A 27838-nucleotide genomic window follows, 5' to 3' on the forward strand; every position below is an offset into this window, starting at 1 on the left:
TTTGTAGTTCTGTTTGTGTGTATGTTTTGCATTAGTAAACATTTGTTGGTTTGGTGGAATTGGGTGGTAAGGTTTGGTTCCTTGTAATGTACCAGCTGGTGTGGAGGGGGTGGAGGAGGAACACATAAGCCTACTCTGCTGACTGCTGGAGACTATTGGTGTTATGAAGATAACCTGACACTTGCTGATGGCCAAGTGGGCTTAGGTTAGTTTGTGACACTGCTATTCACATGTATTTGATTCCTGCTTTTGTCTGTAATCATTTTAAATTTATTGGTTTTATAATCTCTCTCATAGGTCTCTAATTTAAAGTTGATAGTAGGTGTAATCCCTGCTCTTTTGCAGTCTCTGCTCTGTTTTGCTCATGGAGGTTTTTTTTTTTTTTTTTCCTTTGTGTGTTTTTTAGTGTTGGATTTTGAGTTCTTTTTCAGTTGAGCTTTACGTGTAGGAGTCCCAGGGGACCTGGGTTGAAAGTGTATTAAAAATATAGGGTAGGTGTTTCAATTTGCAGAATGCTTAGCAATATCGGGTAAAATATAAGAAATATCCTCTTAAATGCACGGCTTTGATTATAAAAAAGAATTGAAAATCCCCAGAATCTGGCAGTGAATAAAAAACATAACTCCAGAGCAATATCCTAATAGTTGAACTTACACCAGGATGAGAAACAAGATGCTTGGTCTTATCACTCATATCTAGAGAAAGAACGGGGCCTTGAACAAGTAGTTGGACCTGGGATATCTGCTTAGCTAGAAATACAAAGAAGTTTGTCCATCTCAGCCTGGGCTCTGAGTAGAGAATAAAAGTACTCTGATCCCTTCCTAAAATTAGAAAGTACGAGTCCGCCCTCACTTCTAAGGGTTTATATGATACTGCTCAAGTTGTCCAGGAATCACCAAGTCAAGGAATTAACATAAACATTCTAGAGCCAATGGTACCCCTCTACTGAGGCACCTTGCAGGAACAAATCCGTGGCTGTTTACATGCCTTCCCCCTTAGCACTAAGCTTCTTGGAGTATAAGTACCTGGTCCTGTGCACCTTTGTACACTGATACTTTATGGAATGAATGATTAAATGAACAAGTAGAAACACATAGGCATTTTTAACAGGACATAAAGTTTACCTACAAAGTAGGTTTTCAGCACCTTAAAAAGTAAAGCTTAGAAGGGATATTATTTTGCCCAGTTAAATGTTCTGTAATTCTCAGATAATTCTCCCATTTTTAGAAAATTCAGTAAATCACCGAATTAGCAGACATTTATTTAACATCCTGCTGTTCTGGGTGTTGTGAAGAGTATGAAGACTACCATGTGCTGTGCCCTTAGAGAGAGAGTTGTTAAGTGTAGGGGAGGGACAGGCTTGTACACAAATAATTGCAGTGCGAAGAGCGAAGTAAGTGCTCTAGTAGGTTTATAAAGGGGTTTTGGGGTTTCAGAGGCTGTGAGCGATTCATTTCCCCTGAGAAATTTGTTCATTCAGTGAATGTTTAATACAGCTTCTTGTGTCATCATCATTGGGAGGATTATAAGAGTACCTAATATTTATCGTGCAGTCAACCACGTATGAGTATTAAGCAGCAATCATTTTAGGTACAGTTAATCTCTACAACATAATTTTCTCACAGCATCCCTATGAAGGTCCTATAATTATCTCCATTTAAAAAACTTCTTATTGAAATGTAGCATATATAGAGAGAAGTGCAGTTCTTATAAGTGTACAGCTAGATGAATTTTTATGAATTATAGATACCTGTGTAAATAGCACCCAGAGCAAAAACAAGCATTACAGGCACTCCAGAAGTCTCCTTTATGTCTCCTTTCAGGGACTCCCCCCAACCCTCCAAGAAGAACCACAATCTTGACTTCTAGTAGAAAGTGTGTGTGTGTGTGTGTGTGTGTGTGCGTGCGTGCGTGCGCGTGCGCGCCTATTTCTGTGTTTTCTGGAAATGAAATCATATAGGATTCTTTTGTTGTATTCTATGCTACTGCATGTAGGTTTAGATTGTTCATTCCCATTGCTGTCTAGTATCTCATTATTTCCATTTACAGATGAGGAAACTGAGGCCGACAGGTCAAAGTAGCCCAAGACCATACGACTAGTAATGAATACACTACAATGCTGTTAAGTGTTTTTTGAAACATGATTTTTAAGGTTTTTATGTTGTTCTATCAGGTAAGTATAGCACAATTTACTCAGTCTCCTTTTGATAGATGTGTTATTTCAACATGTCACCATTTATACGTTACCATGAAAGAAAAAGCAATATCAATAATTAAAGTATGTTTGGAGGTTTCCAGCCACTTTTGCCATTGACTGTAATCACTTCCATGTAAGTGTGGCAGGTAGCAAAGTATTAATTTCTTCTGTGGCTTTCTTTGTGAGGAGGCGGCTGCTAGTCAAGGGTGACATTTGTAGTTTTTATATGTGGTCTACTTGTTTTTTGAAAGTGCCTTATAGGAGTATGCTAGTGTCCTAGCTTTTTTCCTTTTATCCTGTGTCCTCTTCTGCCTACTCCCTTTTATTCCTAGAAAACTTTCTATAAGAAATTTGAGTTCTGCCAAAATTATATTTCTTTGCTTGAGGAGTAGCTCTGCTTTTGGCCTACTGGTGAATCCTACAGGGAGTTCTCCATGGATCCTTCAGAGGAGATAGACTTTTCATTATGAAACATTCTCTAGCGCAGCAGCTTACAAAGGGAACTTCTGGAGTGTGAGCTTCTTAAACGGAGGAATTGTACATTATTCACCGTAGTGCCTGGCACCTAGGAGGTGCTTGGTAAATGTGAAGTGACTGAATGAGGACCTGCGGGGGCCTCCGATGTGTCATCGTTTCATTGACCTTTATAATGTTATGATTTATGTTTTTGGGGAACATGATTGATTTTTAGGAACTTCAAACAGAAATAGAATACCTGGAGCTATTTGTTTATACTTAAAAAAAAAAAATCCTGGTAGTAGAGGAGGAATGACTTAGAAATGGGATAGAAAATAAGCTTATAATGATTTTGTTCAAGTATGACATTTATTTTCATCATTCACTGGGCGTTTGATGCCCTAGTGGGTACCATGCAATAGAGGTACAAAGATGAATGTAATAATCCCTGCCTTTGAGGAATATATAACCTAGTGGGAGAGACAAACACACACACACACACACACACACACACACACACACACACACACACACACAATATGTATCTGTATAGCTGTGAAGCATTTTTTTTTTTAGTATGCTGGAAGGGGACACCTGGACCTGACTGGGGAGGCTGTCAGGAGGGTCCTTCTGGAAGAGATGACAGGAGAACTGAATCGTAAAGGAAGGACATAAATTCCTACTCAATCTTGCACCTAAATGCTGTTTATTTTTTTATTCCTTTTTTCTAGAATGGAGTACCTCCCATAGTTACAACATTCTACTGTTTCTAATGTAAAAACCTCATTCTCGTCTTTTGCCTCATGCCACATAGTTCTTTTCTCACAGAGGCTTGCTGATGCTACTTCTTAAATGCCTTTAGAATGTAGTTTCATCTTTCTCCTCCTCCTCTTCTTGCATCTCCATCTCCTGGGTTTGGAAGGACTATGATGGAAATCATCTTTTGTGTTTTAAGCATCTGACCTGGAGCCTGGCACATCGTGGGGTTCAAACTTTTGTTGAACTAAAATGAACTGAATGGCCTCTGACTGGTTTTCCTTCCTCTAGTCCCTTTTCCCTTCATTTGATTTTGTACAGTGTCCTCAAAGTTATTACAGCTTTTTATTTGTGTGTGTGTGTGTGACTCCTCTGCTTAAAATTCATCCATGGCTCCTTACTACCCTCAAGATGAAAATCCAGCCTCATAGCTCAGGTCTTTGCCATTGACCCCAGCCTGTATGTGTTCCTCATCCTCCCACTGCCCCATTATGCTGCGCGCCAAAGCATATCTGGAGTTGTTGATGTTATTCTCATGGTCCAATGTACCCTCCCCTTTTCCAGCTTGTCCCTTCTGTCTCATCTTTTGAGATCGAGCTCAGCTGTCACCAGCCCTGTTAAACCTTCTCTGCCTTTCCCAGAAGAGTTAGTTGTGCCCTCTGCTATATTCTCTGAAATCTGTACAGTCAATCCTCTTTGTAGCATTCCACCCCACCCCCATCCCATCCCATCCCATCCCATCCCATCCCATCCCATCCCATCCCATCCCATCCCTCCCCTCCCCTCCCCTCCCTTCCCCTCCCTTCCCTTCCCCTCCCCTCCCCTCCCCTCCCCTCCCCTCCCCTCCCTTCCCCTCCCGCTTCCCCTCCCGCTTCCCTTCCCGCTTCCCTTCCCGCTTCCCTTCCTCTTCCCTTCCCTTCCCTTCCCTTCCCTTCCCTTCCGCTTCCCTTCCGCTTCCCTTCCGCTTCCCTTCCCTTCCCTTCCCTTCCGCTTCCCTTCCCTTCCGCTTCCCTTCCGCTTCCCTTCCCTTCCCTTCCCTTCCCTTCCCTTCCCTTCCCTTCCCTTCCCTTCCCTTCCCTTCCCTTCCCTTCCCTTCCGCTTCCCTTCCGCTTCCCTTCCGCTTCCCTTCCGCTTCCCTTCCCTTCCCTTCCCTTCCCTTCCGCTTCCCTCCCCTCCCCTCCCCTCCCGCTTCCCTTCCCTTCCCTTCTGCTTCCCTTCCCTTGCCTTCCGCTTCCCCTTCCGCTTCCCTTCCCTTGCCTTCCGCTTCCCCTTCCCCTTTCCCTCCCTTGCCTTCCCCTTCCCCTTCCCCCTCCATTTTCTGTTTTCCTCTGCATTTGTCATTAGATTGAGAGCCAGGAATTGCAAGAGGTTCTTCTTTGTCTCCCAGTCAGATGAATAGTTCTTGCCTGTATGCTCCTATAAACATTCTTTCTGCTTTCACGTCTCTTCAGTTTTGCTTATATGACTTTTCACAAGGGACACACCCTTTTGGCAGCTCTATTTAAATATATTGCATTATTTGAGGGTGAGTTTGTCATGCCCTGTTTTTGAAATTTTCTCTGATCATGGCAGCCCAAAATATTGGTACCTTCCTCTGAACCGTCTTTGTTAGTTCTTGCCTGTGTTACATACACAACACCTGCTATTATTTTCCATGTGTCATTTCTCCCTGGATTAGAAACTCTAAAGTTAGATGTCATCTTGTAGACAATTTTGAACCTTCTGTGTTGAAAAATATATTTCCTTGTTTTATAGTCATTGTTCTTTAAAAGTAGGTCTGTCAGCAATACATTCTTCTAGTTTTCCTTCCTCTCGAATGTCTATTTGCCCTTTGCTCCTGAAGAATAATTTTGCTGGTATAGAATTTATGGTTGACAGTTTTTCCAAGGTCAAGGGTTCGGATCCCCGTACCAGCCAGCTGCAAAAAACTTTTCTCAACAGTTGAAAAATGTCATGCTTGCTTCCTTTCATCTCCATGGTTGCAGATGGGAAATTTGCTGTTATTTAAATGGATATTCTCCTAGAGATAATGTGTCATTTCTCTCTGGCTGCTTTCAAGATTTTTTTGTCTTTAGTTTTCAGAAGTTTAGTTATGATGCCATCATGTTTAAGCATTGACTCCAGCCTTGGTATGAGTGTCTTTGTGTTTATTCTGATTCAGAAGTTTGCTCAGCTTCTTAAATCTGTGTATTTGTGTTTTTCACCAAATTTGGAATGTTTTCAGCCATTATTTATTTTAATATTCTTGTCGCCTCATTCTCTTTCTCCTCTATTGCTTGGGCTCCAGTGATACAAAGTTGGATCTTTTGCTGTCCCACAGGCCTCTGAGGCTGTTTATTTTTCTCAGCCTATTTTCTCTGTTGTTCAGGTTGAATGAATTCAATTGTTTTTTCCTCTAGTTCACTGATTCAGTCCTCTGTCATTTCTACCCTACTACTGAGCCCATCAAATGACTTTGTTTCTTTTCCTGTTTTTTTCAGTTGTATCGTAATGGATTGTTGAAGCACTTTTATGAGGCCTACCGTAAAATCCTCATCGGATAATCTCAACATCTGATTTATCTCAGGGTTAGTGTCAGTTGATTGGCTTCAATAAGAATTAAGTTGTGATTTTCCTGGTTCTGGGTGATTTTTGATTGCATCCTGGACACTTTATTATGGTAGGGTACTCTGGGTCCCATTTAAATCTTTTATTTTAGCAGGCAGTTATCCAATTTAGTTTTAGCACGTAGGTTCTGGCCTGGCCTATGTTTGTGGGCTGTGGTTCCAATAACAGTTTAATTTTCTGAGCCTTTGTGGTGTTATTTTAGTCTGCTTGGTTGATCATGTGCCTATGGGGCTCCCATTTCATTGCTTCCTGCTGGTGCTGGCTGCAGGGATTTTCCTTGGCTGGGCTACTGGTTGTCTCCCAGCGGGGGAAGGTAGTCCCCAGCTCCTGGGAAGTAAGGGGCTTCCCTGATTGTGGTAGGATCCTCCTGCCTGTGGGGGACAGAGAGCTCTTCTTGAGCCAAGTGCTTGTTGAGGTGTCCCATGGCTTTCCTGATGTTTTTGTGCAAGAGAAGGGAGTCTCAGATCCGTGGGACCAAAGGGCCTTTTTGGGTCAGGTCACTTGTGGCTAGACACTCTTGTTGAGTCCACCTGTCCTGTTGTGTATGTCTTGGCTCCCCTAGTTGCTTATTGTTGCTGGGGCTTTGGATTAGCCCCCTTTTGGATGATGTAGGACTTATCTGATGTCAGAGGGACTCCCATTTAATCTGTGGTAGGAAAGAGCCTACCTGAGTTGCCTTCTGTTGTCAGCACAGGGGTTGGGAAATAGCAGGTCTGGGTGGGCTTCTCTTTGTGGGGGGTGGATGCAAGACGCTCTTGCTGGGATGTTCCTCCAGTTCTGGGGTCACAGGCCAGTTTGCTTTCTTCTTACCACCTTTCAAAGTTCTCCTTTGATTGTCTCTTATATTATATTCAAGGTTTGTAGTGCTTAATGGGGAGGAACAGGGAGAAATAGGTCTATGCTATCTTGCCCCTAGTCATCCATTCTTAAGTGCTGGATTTTTAAAAGCAATTAAATATCAAAATCTAGCATTTATTTTTCTATGTTCAGCAAATTGTACATTCAGCTGCCTTATATAGGTAAGGAAACTTGAGAGTCAGGTTAAGTGACTTGACTGGTCCTGGGGTTCCTTTGCTAGTTAGAGAATCCAGACTCTAGGCCCCTGGTAATAATCAAGTTTTTATTTCATTGTAGCAAACTAAGTTGGAGAGTTCTCTGGAAGAAAAAAAGAAGAGAACCATTGCTATGCTGTAGTACCCTGGGCATTGTAACATTAACACATGAAAGAATTTATACTTCAGGTGGAAAACCTACCAGAATACAAGAAAAGAATCCAGTCTTAAATTATATTGACTAAGATTGAATGACAGGCTGTATATTTGTTCCTACTTTAATACTAATCATTTTTTAATAAAGTCTACGGTAACATACCTTCTGTTTTTGCTATAAAATATCTGAGTGACCTTATAAAATGTTTCTTCTTGCAAAAGAAAGTTCTATCACTGATTATCATCACCATTTATATTCTACTTCAAAGAGAGTAAAGAATATAATTAAAATTGGCACCACCCAAACAAATTAATCTAATAGCTTAGCATTATATAGAGCTTTTATGAGGGAATCTTTGTGTACTCCACAGACATCAGATACTTCTCACAGCTTTTTTCTGTGTTGAAAACTTGGAGAAATGGAGAAACCCAGAAGTTAACTATTCGATTATTTGTAATTTTTTTTTTTTTTTTTTTAAAACAGACATCTGGGTCAGAGATGACCTGATCTCACAACTCTTTGGAGATCTGAGATGGGAGGCATTTACTTCTTTCCATGAGGCAGAGCGAGAACGAGGCATAGTAAACAGGACTAAACACTGGCTCTGTTTAATGTCCTTTGGGAGTGGTGACTGAAGAGTCTGAGGAGTAGGACATGTGAGGAAGGAGTGCCTTGCTTTCCTTTCTCCCTTTGTGCGCTTACTCTTTTTGTTTCTGTGTCCGTCCCCCCCCCCCTGCCTGTTTCTTTGGTGAAAAATGAAATCTCTGACCTATTTTCCAAAGCCTGGGAGAATAGGGCTTTGGAGAACTTTCCCTATCACTTGTGGTAAAACACTAGCCTAGGCAATCCGTATGGGTTTTGGAGAACTTTTTATAACACTTGTGGTAAAACTCCAGCCTAGGCAATCCATATGCTAAAATTAGATGTTCAGAATTTGAAGTAAAGTTTCATAAAAAACCCAATGCAGTGTGATGGTTAAATTTGCAAACCTGTCTTTTCTAATCCATATTGTAGTTGAGCTGTGATGCTAAAGGTAATATGGTAGTATTAGTGCTAATAATTCACCAACTGTTTGTTGGCTCAGAATCAAAGAATGTTAGCATTGGACAGGACCCCTTTGGCCCACTGCTGTAAACTCCCTACCCTCTCAGCAGGGTGTCTCTAAAATACCAGTAGTGTCATTTGTATATCCTAATTGTGTGTTATGAGGCAGCCTGTTGTATTACAGTTGGCAAGTTCTATTTTGCACTAAACCAAATCTGCCTCCTTTTGACTTTTGCCCATATTGGATTTTAAATGGGTCTCTGGGACCACGCACAGTGAATCTAATAGTTGTTATTAATGTCTCTCAAAATTCAGAAACAGATGTCATGATTCCACCTTCGCAAGGTTGCTTCTCATCAACCTTGAGGACTCCTTGTCATCCTGATTTATTTTTCCTGAATGTTCTGTTTTGTCATTGTCTCTTCAAAATGTGGTCCTCCAAACTACAGTGCCCCACAATTTTCTTACTCGTGCAGGGAATGTTATTTAAACACACACACACACACACACACACACACACACACACACACACACACACACACACACACACACACACACACACACACACACAGATTAAAAAAAAAACCCACAAAAACTAGCTTGTAGAAATATCTGTGCTCTGTGTAACATTATGTATAGAGATGAGCATTTCTGAACCTGAGTCTCCATCTACCCTTTCTCTGTGTTCCCTCATTTGTAGAGTGGAGACAAGACCTGTCTTGCAGAGCTGTATCAGAGACAGTGCACATCAGGGTTCTAAACTTGGATGCCTGCAATGGCTTGGAAAGTGAATCTATGGCCAGCTGGGTGTAAGGAGTAGTGACATTATTTTTTCTACTCAAAATACATTTTCCTCCACAGACTTTAGTAATAGTCTCCACTTACTGAGGTAAGTACCAGGCACTGTGCTGTGCTCTTGTGTGCAATAACTTAATTTTTCACATAGCCATATGAAGTAGTCGTTATTTATCTTCTTTAACAAGTACTTATACAGATATTCCTTGACTTACGATGGGTTTATATCATGAAAAACTCATCATAAGTCTAAATATTTTATGTCTAAAATGCATTTAATACCCTGATAAGCCCATCATAAAGTTGAGAAATCTTAAGTCAAAACATCTGTATTTGTTAAAGCACATATTTATATCTCGCTTATAAACCAATAATTATAAACAAATTATATAGCTTTTAGTATATGTCACATGCTTAGTAAATATGAATTAATTTAATCCTCATGGAAACCCCTATGAGACACTCTTTATCAATCTGTAATTTATAGATGGGGAAACTGAGTGATAGGCCTGTCTTGGGTAAGATGTGGTTTTACCCAAGACCACACAGCTAGTAGGTGGCAAAACTGGGAGTCAGACCCTTGGTTGGTCTGACTCCTGAGTTGCAGTTTTTCAGTCACTGTACTGGGTTGCCATTTCTGTGTTATCTCTGTGCACATTTCTCCTTTCCATGGCAGGTGCCACGTGCCTGCTCTCTATGGCTTAGGGCCCCTGCTTTGCTGTGTGGAAGTATGGATGTGATGTGTAAAAGTTAGGTATCTGTAAATTCCATTCATCAGCTTCTCTTCATTTCTTAATAAGCTTGTTCTTAGAAAACCAAAGCAAAAGAATAATTTAGAAGTTAAACTAGTGATGGATAGATAACAAGCCTGGGAAACTTTATTCTAATAGAAAGTACAAATAATCCTAGAGCTGTCTCAAACCCAGCATTGTCTACTTTCCAACTCTGTACTCTTAAAGCCCTTAAGTTTGTACATATACAATAATTCCCAAGCAGTGAGACTGTTAGTATAATAAAATTTGTATTTATAAAATTTATAATTCCACCCAATGAGCCCTTTATTTATATCCATTTGCCTCAAACTGCCTAATACACATGCTGCACAAGCTGACTGAGCACGAGCAGAGGAAGCCTCTGAATGCTGAGCAGGTCTGCTTCACTGATCCCCCTGCCTCAGTGACTAGAGTTCAGTTCATGTTCAAGGTTATGTCAGATTTTCTCTAAATGTGTTTAAATCAGCTGTACTGACATCATAATTACATCTCTATCCCACTTTTCAAAATATTAGACACATTTGGCCTTTTGTTAGCTTATGTAAAAGTGTTTCATCAGATTATAGTAATGTGACCCATCTTCAACTCACTTACCAGAGGGGCCTATTTTCTCTTTTCTAGTTTTGTTTTTTTTAAAAAAAAAAAAAAAAGATGGTAAGGCCTAATGCACTGATTTTATCACCCGTTAAGTCACAAATGGCACTTTGAAAATTGCTGCTCTCAGTCAGTGCTGTTCATAGTGTGGCTGTTGCTTGTGATGAGATAAAAAGCTTGCTTCCTTCGTCAAGGAAGTCTTGCTATGAAAAAATGTCAGCTGTACTAAACAAGGTGCTCAGTGACTTGGTTAATTCATGACTGTTTAAATTCCTTGTCTTGCAGGGATCCTGTGACAAACAGTTCAAGGTCTGGCACTTTGAGTTGTATTGGCTCTGGGTACCTCAAAACTTTCCTTGCCACCCAATTCTAACAGGTGTGGCTGTCAGGTTTCTGAGCCCCTAGTAGATTTGAATGCCCCTTACACTAATTTGATAGGTTAAATTAAACTCCGCAGCCCAGTGCCATTTAAGTGTGGAAGCAAGTAACTTTGCCAGAGGTTAGGAATGGAATGTTGAGAATGAGCAGACTTTGAGTTGGGAATTAGACACACCTGGGTTTGATTCTGGATTTACTATGTGGCCTGTTTTACTTCTTTGAGTCCCTTTTACGTCCCATCCCAGTCTATGAAATGGAGATGTAAAACCTACCTTGTAGGATTTCTAAGGACTAGGAGTGATTTTAATATAAAATACCCAACAAAATAGTAGGTGTTTATTGTCATTAAGAAGAATTATGAAATAATTGAAGAAGGCCCTGAAAAAAGAAAAATAACAGGGTAATTAGTTACATTAGGTAATAAAATATGTGCCGTGATACTGTGTTTCCAAATGTGTCACAGGAAGAGAAATAAAAGAACAGAATAACTCAGATTCCCGAATTAAGGTTTTTTATTTTTTTAAAATCAAATTGAGGAAAATTAGGAGAAAATTAATTGAATATTTCCAAAATGTTCAGGAATATAAAGAGGAAGAAAGAAGCTGCCTTCTTTAAAAAAAAAAAAAAGGGAAAATTTTGACTACCCCAAAATGTATGTGGGTACTTCAAAAAGTTTGTGGAAAAATAAAAGACTAATCTTTCCATGAACTTTTTTTTTTTGAAGTATCTTGGTATAGAATTCAAAAACGTAATCCAGAAAAGAGACCACAAAAATAAGAGGAAAAATACTTAAAACAAGATTATTATATATCAACTTACCATACTAAAGATCATATATTAATGATATTTTATACCAGAGACATACGTGTAATCAAGGAAATAAAAATAATAAAGTACAAAAAAATCAATTTTGAAAAAAGTTGAGCAAGTAGAGTAATGAATCTTGATGTACCCTGATGTACTCCAGCAATTTTGATGGCATGGTCAAGTGCTGAGGTATAAGTCAGGCATGATACAAAATGTCTATCAGTCAAGGTCATAATTTGCAGGCTTGATGCCTGGGTCTGTAGGTGCTTTGGCAGACACTTCATTTTAAGTATGATTGGGAAGAAATTTATCTTTTTGCTTTAGCACTTTGTGGAAAAATAAAACAAAATTCAGTACTTCCTTTTGGAAACACGGTACAACTTTCCTTCTCTGACTCAGCTTTTTCTTTCCTTCTGTGCTAATTGTCTCTCTGATAAATTTACTTTCTGTGATATAGCTTGGTGAATACAGGATATTAACAGATCTCCTGCTAAGTATCCTTTGAAAAAGATCCTGAAAAAATTCCTGAGAGGTCCTCATCCTTCCTTTGGGTGTTTGTGTGTTTGGGGGAAAGGGATAATCAATGATGAAATGAAATCTAGAGTAACTAATAAAAAATGTAACTGGAAAACATGGGCATGTGGATCTTTGATCAGTATATGAACGATTGTTCCTTATACGTCTTTCTGTGGCCTTTTCAGTTATCTGCTGATTTAGAATGAAACATCTAAGAACTGTGAGTAAAAGCAGTCAGAGGCGAGCCCACTGAGAGCTTGCAGGGGTGCTGGGGGTTTCTTATGAGATTTGTTTTTGACTTTCTGGGAAGGTGGGAGAAGAGCCTTGTAGGAAGAAGGCAGAGCATGTACAAAGACCCCAAGAAAGGAAGGAATTTGGGCATTTTTTTTTTTCCAGGAACAGAAGGGAGTCTGATGAAGCTGGAGTTAGGTGAGCCTAGAAAGTGATGAGGCTGTAGAGCTAATAAGCAGGGACCAGATGAAGGGCCTCTGAGACTCTGTTAGAGAATTTGGATTTTATCCTAAATACACCAGAATGGTATTGGTGGTTTTAAGCAAAGGACTAAGGAGATCCAATTTATATTTTAACTTTCCCTGCTGTGTGGGAATTGGATTGAAGGGGAAGGAATAGAAGCCGAGAGACCAGTCAGGAGATGGTGGTGGTTTGGATAGTGTGTTAACAGTGGAGACAGAGCGGTGAGCAGATCCCGTGGGATATTTTGGATCCACAGTGGTTGTAGGGCATTAAGGGAAAGGGAGGAATCAAGTGTGATTTGTTAGAGAATTATTTTTGCAACAAGTGATACCTTAAGAAAACATTAGGCATTTCTCAGCATTCTCAGCTTTGTGTCTTCTCTGATCCTGCACTCTTCTCGTACCTTGTTTTGCCTGCCTTTTCTGTCTTTTCTTCTCCTGGTCCCCCTACTCACATTCCCCATCGCCTTCTCCATCCCCTTCTCCATTTATGAGTCTCCTTCATGGTTTACCTCTCTTTTCAGGTCTAGATTTTCTCTACTTATTCCTTCTAAAAACCATTCTTCACTTCCCTTTAATCATCTTTCTGCAGATAATTCACAATTTAAGTCTCTGGCCTTGGACTTTATCTGCAACTGTTTGCAGGATTTATTTAATCTCCTACTTTCTGACATTCCTGAATTGCAGTTTTTTTCCTTTCCTTAAATTGGCTTCCTCTCTTGAGTTCCCTTTTTCCTTTTAATGGTTCACCATTCTTTATCACCCAGACAGGATAAATTAGTAATCTTTGATTCATTATTTTCCTTCACTACAATTTCATATATAAAATCTGGTATTTCCAGTTGTCAATGAAGAGTCTGACGCTTAGAAAGGTCATTTGCCCAGTGCACACAGCCGGTTGCTGGTGACACAGGTGCATGAGCACCAGTGTCTTACTCCAGAACCTACTTTCTCAGTCAGTGCACTGTACTATAGGACAAGGAGCTTTGTGGTAAGGCTTTTCCAAAAGACACCTCACATTATTTTGTTTTTAAAATAGGCCACAATTTCAGAGAATGGGACTACTACTACCAACAACTGTCATACTAGCTATCATGGAGTGATTTCTCTATATATACATGTATCATCTCTTTAGAGACACAAAACAGGTTTGTCAGTTTACTATGCCAGGTTATTTGCATTCCCCTTTTCGAGGGGGAAGGAGAGAGCAGTGACAGTGAGTGGGTGCAGACTCTTCATTTTTTCTTCCTTACCAATACGGGAAAGGGATCACTTACCCATACTCTTGCAAAAACCGAGTTCTATTATTTCAAATATTACTGGCCATCTGGTAAAGCCTGTTATTTTAAAATTTCATTTCTTTAATTGCTAGTAAAGTTGAAAAGTTTTTTTGGTGTTGACTAGTAGTTTTTTTTTCTTCTGTGAATTGCACTGATTGTTATTATTGACACTTAGATCTAAAACTTGGTAAAGATGAACCAAAAAGTATAATCAGTCTTCTAACTTCTGCTTCAGAAATTGAGTTACATACTTACATTCATGTATGACTTCTAAGTTTTTAAAGAACTTTTATATAAATTCTCTTATTTTTATATCTGGTCTTTACAAATTCTAGAAGTGGTAGGGCTGAGTCACCAATATATGGGAGATTGAGGCTCAGCCAGAGAATGTGTTGGGCCTGAGGTGATGCAACCATGAGTCTGTTTGTGTAGAACCTAAGTCCAAGTTCAGTTCTTTGCCCCCATACCAGAGACCTCTCTGCAGTACCTGGAGGGTATGGATGAGGGCAGTAGCCCAGACATGAGGCCCTCAGTGACTCTTTGATTTTTGAGGACAGAGCCCAGAGTGTTGGATTCTTATGAGATCAATCTGGGGAGTCTTTCTGAGGCCATCTTTACAAGACCTATCACTTTATTCACTCAGCAAATATTAATTGAACACCTACTCTCTGCCTGGTTTTGTTTTAGACCCTGGGGGTACAGCAGTGGAGAAAATGAATAGAAGAGTCCCTGACCTCAGAGTTTACAATCAGGGGCAAGTTGAGCCACCCTGAGGTCTCTCTGTTCTTGACTTTCTCAAGTCTAAAACATTTCTTTGCATCCTAACTTCTTCCTTTAATCTACTCTTTCCTGTGGTCCTTAGATCAACTCTGGCTTCCTCTCCGTCTTCAATGTTGTACAGCTAAGTTCAGTAGCTTCTGGCAGTCAGGGCCTTTTTTTTATTCTTGGTTTCACCATTTCTAATCTATAACCCTGAATCCTATCCTGCGTCTGGCTAGTAAGTGCTGGATCCAGGTCCCCACTGCCCTCCTGTAGAAATTCTCTCCTGTCCCGTTTCCATCTTGCCATGGTTGCTCTCGGTTGGAATACTGGTCATTCCTTTCACATGTTGGGTTCAGAAACAATGTAGAGAGGTCTGAACCCACTGAGTGTAATGGGGTCACTACTCTCTAAGAAGTGTGGTCTACTTGAGGCATGTGGTTTGCAGAGTTCCACAAGTCACAGTCCTGGGACTGTAATCTTGATGTGTAAGTATGGCCACATTTTCCTGTAGCTCTGCCTATTCTGGTGTTTGGGTATCACACATTCTTTTTTGTTTTTTCAGCTTTATCTTATTTTTTTCTGATGATAAATGCAATTTATGCTCAGTGAAGAACATACAGAAAAATATGAAGAACATAAAAAAAGTTGGTTAAGATTTTGGGGGGCATATTAATCCTTTTCTGTTGCTTGTGACAAAATACCTGGAACTGGGTAATTTGTAAGAAAGTGAAACTTATTGCTTAGGTTTCAGAGGCTGGGAAGTCCAAAGTCCAGGGGACACATCTGATGAGGCAACTCTATAGCAATGCAGGATGTCACATGGTGAGAATGGCAGAGCAGAGAGAGAGAATCTCACGTGCTCTCCTTTTAAAGCCCTCAGAACTACACCCATGACCACCAATGTTAATCCGTTCATTAGGGCATGGTCCTAAGAGTCTGATTATGTCTTCAAGGCGTCATCTTTCAGTTACCATAAGAAGATTTTCCACCCTCAACAGTTACAATGGGGATCAAGCTTCTAATACATAAAACTTGGGGGACACAATTCAGTCCATATCAGGGGGATTGTCTTCTAATATGTGCAATTACATATGTTTCTCCTGCTTTCACTGATTTTACCAGTTGGCCATGTGTCTCATTTGTTTATATAACACCTTCTCCCTCTTTGAACACAGCTAGTTTTCAGAGGCCCAGACCTGTGTCATTGTACCCCAGGGGGCTATGGATTCTGTTGATTCTGCTGCATGGGATCGGCCTTGCCCTTGTGGAAGACCTCACAGACTTTGCTGCCCAACCAGCCCATTCGTTTTCTAACAGCCACATTTCCAAGTTGGCTTTGTTTCCTTCCTTCTTCCTGTTGGCTTTGTGTTCCTTAGTGTAACTCTTATCGTGCCATTCTTCTTGGGAAGTGTTCCTTCCCCAGGGGCTGTCCATGAAACTTTTTTTTTTTTGCCTCTACTTTTTACCTCTCCTCTATTTCAGCATATCAAGACATTTTGATTATTCACATACATTTGATAAAGGCATTGTAAAGAAAGGGTCTTACAGCCCGACTGGTGGCCTGAGCAGTTTTTGTTCCCGACAGTATATTGTGATGTTTTGCTGAGAGCTGATCCCCGGGCTCAAACAAATCCTTTGGCATGGTGACTTCTCTGTGCCTTCTTGTGCTCTTCTATAAAATGCAGTGTGAAAATGTTTCCTAGCTGGGTACAGCAAGGATTAAATGAAGTAATACGTGCAAAGTACTTTCTTAGAGCAGTAACTGGCACATAGGGAGTGCTAAATAAATATTAGACGGTTATCACACACACTTAAACCATTTGGAAGCACTGCATTTGAAGTGATTTCCTAGTTAACTATGACGTTAAAATGTCTTCATGTTGAACACAGTTCCTTATGTTAAAACGACCTAGCTCATGGACTCAGGTACTGCCAGCTGCAGTTTTTTAGATGGACTGATTTCTGCCTTTTGGTGGAATTTTTTGCATTAATGGAGTGTAGTCTTAAGAAAAAAATTTGGCCTTATAGGGATGTTTGTACTCACTGGTCTTGTACCTGAGTTGTCCCGTGTGGCATCTGCTAACCACTTCTCAGCTCCTGTCAGGCGAGGCTGCTCTGCTTGTGGCCCCTGCTGAAGAGAGAGCCCTCTGAGGACTGTGTGACCTCCCTTCTCTCTCCCTGAGTGGCTAATTTGTTTGGGGTGGGACACCAGATAGCTCTCTCTGTCATGTCCTTCTGTGGGGAAAAAAATGAGCCACGCCAATTTGATTCTCTTGAGAATTTTTATTTGGGAAATAAGAAGGGAAAAGCAGTGGGAACTGAAGTTGAAAGAATGTCATGAGCTAATGGAAGGCCCAGAAAAGGCCCTACCAGGCTATTGATGTGGCAGCAAACTTGGAGTGAACCGAAATTCTGATACCAAGAATGAATACAAAGTAGGAGAAAAGATAAGACAATTGTCCACGACAGAAAAGTCAGCAGAGAGGAGCCAAGTTGTGCAAATGGCAGAGGCCCAGAAAAAAACATGCAAGTGCTTTCTCATAGCAAGTTGTTCACTCTTTTCTGGGCTCTTTGCAATTGTATTCTCATTATCTGAGTCTACTCCCTGCATCCAGAAGGTCCTAACTTGTATCAGTTGAATAGTATATATATTGTCTTTCTCATTCCCATGTAAAGGATTCCTCTTCTTTTGTTCCTAACACCTTGAATGACTCCTCTGTAGTTTATAGTAGGACCCTGTTCAAGCCCCCATTTTTTATGCAGTGTTTTCCTGATAGCTTTAATGTTTTTTGAGTTTGTCTTCCATTGAATTCCTGTGGATTTGTAGTCTGGACCCCTCAGTTCATATGTGATGTGTGATAGTGATTCTCTCCCATCTAGGTCACGGACTCCTTAGGGCAGCTGCCTTGCCTTCTTTGTATTTATACGACACTGTGGGCAATGCTGAGTGAATGGTAGATGCCCAGCAAGTTACTGGTCATTTCTTGTTGCATTTCTTTTAGCTCTTGTGATCCTGCCACAAAAGAGGAGGTTTTAGCCCTTTGTTAGGGTAAGTCTTTTTTTTTTTTTTTTTTTTTAAAACTTATTTTAAAGAAAATAAACATCAAAGAGTTTAAGAGAAAAGAGGGAGTTACACAGTAACTCTCGGCTTTGGCTGGCAACCGAGTTTCTCATTTGTGCTGTGAAATGGTGGTGCTCCAATGTTAGGACAGTGAAAAGGCTCATATTCATTAAGCCAGGTGAACACCTGACATCTAAATCCCTACTAATATTTACTTTGGGCCTTAAGTATATACTGTGGTTAACAAGATAACTTGTCTTGACATTTTCGTTTTGTGTCCCCTTTCTTAGGACATTTTGGAAACCACTTTGTTTGCCAAGTTACTATATTTGGTACTAAAATGTTTGAATAATATTGTGTTTTGTCATTGAGCTTAATATCCCCATTCTTTCAAAACAGTATGTGCAAATTAGTGTTCTTACCTGTATATTGCTTTTAACCCCAAGGTTAAAACCCCTCTTTAACTCCTATTTTTCTGCTAATGAAGAATCATAGTGTGTTTGCGAGAGCTGCAGAAACAAAGTACCACAGACTGGGTGACTGTATTAGTCTGTTTTATGTTGCTACAACAGAATACCTGAGACTGGGCAACTTATAAAGAACAGAGGTTTATTTGGCTTACGATTCTGGGACAGCTGCATCTGGCACGGGCCTCAGGCTGCTTCTACTCATGGTGGAAAGTGGCCAGCAGCCGGGAGCCACAAGCAGATCATATGGTGAGAGGAAGCGATAGAGAGACAGGGGAGGTGCCAGGGTACTATAAACACCAGCTCTTGAGGGAACTAATAAAGTGAGAACTCACTCAATACCCCACCCCCCAAGGAGAGCATTAATCCATTCATGAGGGACTCGCCCCCATGACCCAAACAGCTCCCAACATTGCCACATTGGGGATCAGGTTTCCACATGACTTTGGGGGGGGGGGACAGCACTTCCAAACTGTCAGTGACTCAAACAACAGAAATGTATTGTCTCACAATTCTGGATGCTAGAAGTCTAAACTCAAGGTGTCAGCAGGGTTGATTCCTTCTGAGGGCTGTGAGGAAGAGTCTGTTCCATGCCTCTCTCCTTGGCTTGTACATGGCTGGTCTTCTCCCTGTGTCTTCACATCCTCTTCCCTGTATGCATATCTCTTGTCTAATCCCCTAATTATAAGGAAACTGGTCATGTTGGATTAGGGCCCACCCTTATGATCTCAGTTTAACTGATTACTTCTGTAAAGACCCTATCTCCAAATAAGGACATATTCTGAACTAACTGGGGGTTAGGATCTTAACATGAATTTTAAGGGAACACACTTCAACCCGTAATATGGATATACAAGAACGTCCTACTAATGACCACAGCACTTAGAAACAAAGCCAGGAAGCCTCAAAGATCATTGCAGTCCTTGGGGCAATTTTTGCGTGTAGTCCCTGAATCATTAGGTCGAGACCTCTGAGTCTCCCCATTTGTTGGCGCAGTTTCCAGAAGATCTTTAAGGAACCATCACCGTCTCTCACCTGCATCAGGGCTGTAGCCTCCTAATTTGGCTTCCTGCTGCTACACTTGTCCACCATCAGTCTGTTCTCAGCACAGCAGCCAGAACCATGCTGCTAAACGTCAGATCATGTTCCTGCTGAGTTCAGAACTCTCCAGAGGCTCCACATTTTCCTCGTAGTAAAAGCCCACATTCTTCCTGATCTGACATCTGTTACCTTTGACCTTCTTCCCTACTGTTCTTGCATCTGTCCCTCACTCAGCTTTGGTCACACTGGTGTGTGCCGTTGCTATATCAAGCTGGCTATATTCACCATGGCTGGCTGCTCCCTCTGTTTGGAAAGGCCTCCACTGTTACCAGTATGGTTTGTTTTCTAGCCTCCTCCAAGTCTTGGCTCAAATGCCATCTTCTGAACAAGGTCTACTCTGACCTGTGCAGCGTCTCCCCAGGCATTGCCATGCCCCAAGCCTTTCTTCCTGTTTCTACATGGCACTTACCAGCTCCCAGCATATGTGTAATTTGTTTTATCATCTGCTTTCTCTCAAATCCCCCTCCCCCTCAGCCTGTCCTCTGCTGTCACCCCAGTTGGTATGATTTATTGATGCTGTGTCCTTGTACCTAGAACACTGCCTGGCAGATGGTTGGTATGCAAATATTTGAATGAATAAACAACAAAAGTGGAATGTGGATATACAGAAGAAGGAATGGGATCCTAAGAAAAAAACACTGGCATTCTGGCCACTTGGGCTCCTGGAAGTATAAGAATGACAGCAGGATAGATGGGATGAGGGAGAAGGTTCATTGGTTCCATGGGGTGTGGGGTGGAGTGTGTATTAGTTTCTTTCATTTTAATAAATAAAATTGGGATTTTTTTTTTTTTGCTACATTTAAAAAATTTACTAGAAAAGTTGTGAGGAGAGGATAATGAACATTTATATATCCTTCCCTGGGTCCACGAGTTGTTTAACACTTTGCTGCATCTCCTTGATCTCTTTTTGTGTACGGACGTATTCATGTGTCTGTGTTTCTGGCAGCCTATGGGGGCTGTTCTCGGGCCAGCTGCCTATTCCTGTTCTGTCCCTAATGAAGTTGGGACAGGGCCATGTGCTATAAACATGCCAGTTTGGGAAGTGGGAGCTCTGGGTCGAGCAGTGTGCTTGAGAAGGGGAAGTGGGAGGTCACAAGTTAGTTTGATATGATATTCTGGTTATTTTCAATTTACAAGTGGGAAATCTGATACTAATCTTATGTGTCTTGGCCAAAGCCACACATCTAGTAGGCAGTCAGAGATTTGTGATGTTATAGAGCCTTTTTCCTTCTAATAATCCACACTGCCTCTAATTTACTGTGCCTTTGATTTCTCATCTGTAAAATAGGATCATTAGCCTAGATTATCTGTAAGAATAGGTTCCCTGCTAGAGTTCTTTAATTTAGGCCATTTGAAAATCCAGAAGCTTCCAGGGGCCAGGCAGCTATCTTAAAATATGTGAGGCCAGTGAGTACAAGATAATAGGGAGTAGTGGGACCAGCGGTAACCAGAGGGTTTGAGAGATTCAAATACAATTTTAATGAAAGGTGTGGCCAAATAAATAAGTCTGTGGGACCACTGAGTTTTGACACCTGTATTTAGGCACTTTCTCGGAAATGCCATGCCATCCTAATTTTCAGCATGTAATCTTGCTATCACAGTGCTTGTGGGTCCATCAGCGTTCTTTTCTATGAAGTCTAATTAGAGAAGGCGGGGGTTGGGAGTGAGTTGCCCTGGGTATTCTTTTTCATACTTAAGCATGTCCCCTTTCTCCATTGTGTGCATTCGCACACACACATGTACACACACCCGCATACATGCCCTTTGCTGCCTTTTTCTGGGGCATGCTGTCCAACTGCTGGACTATGTATTCCTCACTAACAGGAGCACCTGTCACTGTCATTCTGTGCCTTGTCAGATTATACTAAGACCGGGAATGGTTCTGACATGCTTGAGGAAGAACAGACCCATGTTCTAGTTAGAGCTCTCCTGGAACTAGGTGTGTGAAACTGAGCTGGTTGCCCAACATTGTGCCTTTCTTTTCTGATCTGTAGAGTGAAGACGGGAGACACTGTCATTGCTTTTCAGATGGGGTTCTGCAGGATGCAGTCTTATCAGGGATCATTCCATGGGAGATGGGGACCAGTGCAGCTGGATTCTTCAGCCTTCCTTTACTTGAGTAGCCTGGCTTCTCTCTCAGATCCGCTACTGACTAGTTGTATGATCTTGGACCAGTTGTTTCACTTGTGTGTGTCTCAGTTTCCTCCTCTGTCAAGTGGGCATAATATTACCTGCCTCATAGGGAGTAGTTGTGATAGTTCCCTGAATGAGTACATGTAAGTGATTAGTAGAGTACCTGACATTATTAGGTATGGTGGGCAGAATAATAGACTTCCAACGATGTACTGTCCTAATCGCTGGAGTGTGTGTTATTGTACATGGTAAAAGAGACTTTGCAGATGTGATTAAATTAAAGACCTTGATACGGGGAGACTATCCTGGATTATCCATGGGCCCAATGTAATCACAAGGGTCCTTAAAAGAGAAAAGGAGATGTAATGACAGAAGCAGAGGTCAGAGTGACGTGATTGCTGGTTGGAGAGGCCATGGGCCAAGGAAATTGGGTAGATGTGGAAAAGACAAGGGAATAAATTCTCCCTCAGAACCTCCAGAAGAACCAGAGCCCTGCTGATACCTTGATTTTAGCCCTGTGAGACCCATTTTAGGCTTCTGGCCTCCAAGAACCTGGAGATAATAAATTTGTATTGTTTTAAGCCACTATGTTTGTGGTAGTTTGTTGCAGCAGCAATAGGAAACTAATAGATAAGCGTTAGCTATTTTATCTGTTTTTTCTGTTCTTACTGTAGGTAAGATTTTCTTTGAACTTAAAGACAATTGGAAAACCAGTAGGCCAGGTGATTGCCAGCATCCTCTTCCCATCGAATAGCCTATTGTGGCAGGTGCTCTGTCTACAGTACCTACCCCAGCAGACTCTGCATTATGGGGTTTTGCAGTGCCCTTGAAGTCTGGAATATGGTTTAGTGAAGCTTGGATGATGTTCTCCAGTGTGGACTTGCCTGTGGGATTCTCTCCAGTCCCCAGACCACTCCCTTCTGAAAGGATATTCATAATTAATTGGCTATTTTGGTAAATACTATTTGGTTGTGTGTTATGTGTCATACTGGGCTTTTAGCCTTGTGCTCCAGTTTTATGGATTTGTTTTGGGGCATATGCACCTTTGTGGGCTCAGCTAGTTTTCCTTTTACCCCATACATTTGTCTTTTCAAGTCATTCTGAATCTGTGATTAAAACTACCTCACTATGCAGAGAACATGGGTAGGCTGGACTTGGAGAGTTAGGGCCAGGAATGCCTTAACTTAACAGCACCAGAGACTGTTGGCTCATGAGCTGTTACAACAGCCTGGGATTTGGTCTTCAGGCCTTGACTAGCCCAGTAATGCATTCTGGGCTTATCAGATGTTTGCAACATTTTTTAAACCCACAAAATGAGTTATTTACTTCCTTTTTTGATTTGTATAGAGAAGCCATAATGCTGTTTTTGCATATAGGACCACTACTGGTTTTGTAAATCTGGAAAACATGAAGGAAAATATGAAGCCAGTCTACATCCTTAGAGGAATTTTGTTTCACTTCCAAGTTACTTGGATTAATATCAGCATTGTTTCTTTGGCATGAGTCTGGCATGAAAAACATTAAGTTCTTAGAGTCTGTACCCTGTTCTTCTTTAAATATAACATTGAAGAATTTGGTACATGTTTTGATGTGCAGACGGGGGCAGTTTCCTTGGCAGTCCTTTGAATAGTTGATAATCTAATTATTTGGGTCTCTACATGCAAAGGAAAGTGAGCTTCTAGGTACAATTTATCTATTTAAAAAAGGGTTTTGGAATCTAATATGATTTGTAAAGAATCCTGTATTTCAAATTTAATGAGTGAGAAAAGTGCCTTTATTCACTTTTTTCATTTTTCTTTTTAAGCCCAGGATTATAGACATGACACATTTCTTCAAGTGTCCCCATTAGTGCTTAGGTTGCTGGGGAGGGAAGTTGTAGGAGATAGTAGTTATGACCTCATCACTAGGACAACCTTATAACTTAAGGGTTATAATGCACCCACAGTACTGCCTAAATTAAGTACAGTCAAGGTAGAGCAACCCAAACAGAGAGGCTTCTCATCCACCCTAGCCAAGTCCCTATATTTGTATAGTATTTCATGGTCTTAACTAAAAATTGTTAATAGGTGGCTCTGCTATAAGAAATGATTTTCTCATTTATAGAATCATCAAGGGTGTATTAGTCCATTTTCTGTTGCTTATAACAGAATACCTGAAACTGGGTAATTTGTAAAGTTTTGGAGGCTGGTAAGTCCAAGGTCGAGGGGACACATCTGGTGAGGGCCTTCTTCTGGGTGGGAATTCTCTACAGAGTCCCATGGCAATGCAGGGTGTCACATGGCGAGAATGGCAAGAACTCTTTCATGTGCTCTTCTTATGAAGTCACCAGTCCGTGCCCATGATAACTCATTACTCCAAGAATGGATTAATCCATTCACAAGGGCACACAGTCCTAATAATCCAATCATCTCTCAAAGGTCCCACATTAAAATACTTTAGTCAGATTTCCCACCCTCTTAACACTGTTACAGTGGAGATCAAATTTCCAGCACGTGAACTTTTGGGTGACACACTCGATCCATAGCAAAGGGCAAGCAGTGGCAATTTGGACCAGAGTCTGGAGGTTCTCCAAATATGAATTTAAACTGTGATTGGATTTCCATGTGATACCCTGTATCTCAAATGCAGCAGATCTCAAATATAACTCATCTTTCAAACTGCTCCTAAGCCTAGGAAGAATTATATTGCCTCATTTTCTCTCCCATTTGTTCACAGATCGAGGACCTAAAAATTCAAGTCTAGAAGACTCATAAGTGGCAATTCGTTTGAAGAGTGCAAGTCACATTAATTCTTTTTAATTAGCTATGCTTTTTGTGCACACTCAGGCTTGGCATTATCCACCAATATATACCAGCCTTGAAGGTGTTTCAAGAGCAGTGTTAATTCACAACACTCAGGAACTTGAAGGCAGGAGAGGATGGGAGGCATGGAGGCACACATAATCAATATGAGTTTTCCATTCAGTTAGAATTCTTCATTAGCACCATTCAGAGAGCCTGATGACTTCATACCAGTTGAGATCTGGGCAAAGGACCTAAGAGTAATGTGAAATCTCTTGAAAGTCAGAATGGTGTAACGGAAAGGACATTCATGGAAGTCTGAGTTGATCCTATGCTTTCAGGACTTATTACCAATAGTCTAAAGAGGTCTGTGACCTTGCTCAAGTCACTAATCTGCCTCTGAACTTGCCCCGCCCCCCCTTTTAATGGGATCAACAATACCTACCCCACTGGTTTATAATAAGGAGTAACTGAAATAATATTTGTAAGTCAGTTAGTGCAGAGCATATACTCAGTAAAGGTTAGTTTCCTGTAGTGATCCCCCTCTCTCACCTCTTCCCCCAGTAGAGGTATGTTGCTGATCTTTGTATCTAGTCAATTAGAAACTGGTTGAGTTTCATGCACAATGATAATGGAAAGGAAAAAACATTTAATGGACTGCATTAAATTTTAGTAAATCTTATGATTTTATATTATGTTTGGAAAGGCTGAATATATCAAAGTATGAACTGCATGGGAGAATAAATAAATTTAAAATATACTAAGTAATGGAAGGGTGATTGAATTTGTAATTATTAAAAGGAGTGGAGTTTGGGGTCAAATTTTTAAACAGTGCAAATCTTGCCTAATGAACTGTAGTAACACCCGGAGATTGACAGAAAGGGAAAAATGAGTGATGGAAAATGCTTATATGTTAAAATTAAGAAATAATGTAACTATGTTACTTAGCACAGGAGTAATGCATGTTGTTTACATAGAAGTACATCTGATTAGCTATGCAAATGAACTCACATTTAATCTATTATAAACATTTTCAGCTAACAAAATTGGGAACTATGAAATAAATGCTGGAAAACTGATGCATTTAAGTTTTAAGTTTCTAGAGAGCATCCTGTCCTGGCCATATAAAACACCATCTTTAAAATATTCTTTTAGCCTCTGGTAATTTTGGATAAAATACCCCAAGGAAACAGCTCCAAAAGAGGGAAAATACAGTTTATGCTAGTATATTTATAGTAATATTTAAAAATGTATATAATATATATTTGTATAGAGCTTACATGCGCCTGTTGAGATCTGGCAAAGCAAACATTAACAAAATGGAATAGTATTTAGTTATTAAAAATAAGCATGCAGGCTATCAATATTTAGAAATAGGTATATGAATAAATTACAAAAAGAAAACCATTCCTTTACATCTAATTTACGACTGTGGCTCCTGTTTGAGGGATATAGTGAAGCATGAGATTGTCAGTTGCTGCTTCAGGTAAATGATATTCTAGAGTGGGAAGATAAATAACAATGTGTAAATATTGACTAAGATAATTTTGGCTAATAAGTGCTATGAAGAAAATAAAATGACAGTGGAATAGAGGGAGGGAGACTTAGGGGAGAGGGGTGGCACTGCTTTAGGGACGCTGGTGAGAGGAGGATCCTTGAGCTGAGCCTTCAGTGTTAAGGAGTAGCCTGGTACAGGTGTGTCCTGGGGGAGCAGCAAGTTCAGGGGTCTCAGGCTGGAGTGAGCCTGGCATGTGTGAACGAGGAGCAGACAAGAGTGTCTAGATCTTAAGTATACAATCACTGTGTTCTCTACCTGGACTACAATAGAAACTAAGTTATTTTATTTTATTGATTGATTGATTGACTGGTAAGGGGATTGCAACCCTCGGCACAGTGTGGTCTGCACCACGCTCAGCCAGTGAGCGCACCGGCCATCCCTATATAGGATCTGAACCTGTGGCCTCGGTGCTCCCAGTGCTGCACTCTCCTGAGTGAGCCATGGGGCCGGCCCATATTTTTATTTATTTTTAAAATATAAAATAATCTCTTTATTACTGTCTGTTTATTTATTTATTTATTATGAATATTTAAGAGACACAAAGCTGATTGTCCCCCTCCTGCCCATGATGTGGGGGCCAGATTCATACTGGGGACATACCCATTACCAGAAATTACTTTTGTACCCTTTGTCCCCTCCCAATTATGCCCCAGCCTCCCTCCCCTTCCCCCTCTCCCCTCAACTCCAATTTGTAGCCTTAGGAATGTTCCCTCCTTCTGTTGGATCATGGCACTGCTGTGGTCTTTCCTGCCTTCTTTTCTCTCTTGGCTCCCACGTATGAGTGAACACATGAGGTATTTATTCCTCTGTGCTTTGCTTGTAGAAACTAAGTTATTTTAGAATGGCCTAAATAGCCAGGGTTTAATTTTGTGTTTTTTTAAATTTTATTTTTTAATTGTCTAATTATGACAGAAAATGTGGAAGTATACCAAACAAACGTCCATTTTAAAGAAGAATGATAAAGCAGGCATCCACAGACCCACCACTAGGTTATGAAATAAAATACCTTTAATCTCTTTGTAGTTTTCCGATTACATCACCCGCCCTTGCCCCCAGAGGTAAACATTGCGTGACTTTTGAGATGATTCACTGCTGTTCTATGATTTCATGACCTATATTTGTAACCTAAACAAATACTTTAGAGTAGCTTGTTATGAACTTTATATAAAAGAACCACACTGAGTGTATTCTTTTGTGACTTGCTTCTTTTTCTCCAAATGGTGAGATGCAGCTGTGCTGAGTGAATTTATAGTTATATTTTACTTTATAGTGTGACTATAGTATAATTTATTCATTTTTTCTACTGTTGATGGACATTTGTTTTTATTTCCCCCAGTATCTGGCTATTACTGTGATCAGTTCTACTGTGGATTTTCTGATACGTGTCTACAAGTGTCCAGGTGCAAAATTTATTGGGAATTTAGGAGGAAAATTTCTGAGTTATAGGATATCATCAAATTTACTAGAAAATGCCAAACTACTTAAAATAATTATACCAATTATTACTCTCAGAGTATAGGGGCATTTGTTGCTCTACAAACATAATTGGTGTTGCTAGACACTAATTTTTGCCAGTTGGATGAGTATATTGAGGTATCTTAAAGTTTTCAATTTCACTTTTATAATCATTGCGTTTGAGCACCTTGCATGTGATTATAGGCTATTTGGATTTTCTTTACTTTTATGATGTGCCTATTCAGGTGTTTTGCTCAATTTTTTGTTGGGGTTTCTGTTTCTGCCTTATCTACTTGATTTGTAGCAGTTATGTTTTCTGGATGTGCACTTATCTTCACTTTTGTTTTTAAAACTTTACTACAGTCAAACTTTATTAATCTTTCCATATTCGTTATGTATTTCTTTGTAAATAATCACCCCAAAACCTAGTGGCTTAAACCAGCAGCCATTTCTTTTTTTCAGTGTTTGTTTATTTCCAGTAGACTCCACTCGCTGGGCAGTTAAGAGCACCTGGTTAGTTGGCCTTGCCCTTTTGAGACCCTTTTGTTTGAAACTATGGCAGGCAGTCGGGTCTCTTCAAGCCCTTAGAGATAGGATCAGGTGTGCATGTTCCTAGTGTCAGGCAAGTTCTGACCT

General features: G+C 40.5%; 1 protein-coding gene across 2 annotated transcripts in view; it reads left to right on the top strand.

Moving 5' to 3' along the window:
* Positions 1-27838, top strand: part of ARHGAP10 (Rho GTPase activating protein 10) — a 300664-nt gene that overhangs the window by 42097 nt on the left and 230729 nt on the right. The gene's annotated exons all lie outside the window — the stretch shown is intronic.

The sequence above is a fragment of the Cynocephalus volans genome, chromosome 9 (genome assembly GCF_027409185.1).
Source record: "Cynocephalus volans isolate mCynVol1 chromosome 9, mCynVol1.pri, whole genome shotgun sequence".
NCBI classification, from domain to species: Eukaryota; Metazoa; Chordata; class Mammalia; order Dermoptera; family Cynocephalidae; genus Cynocephalus; species Cynocephalus volans.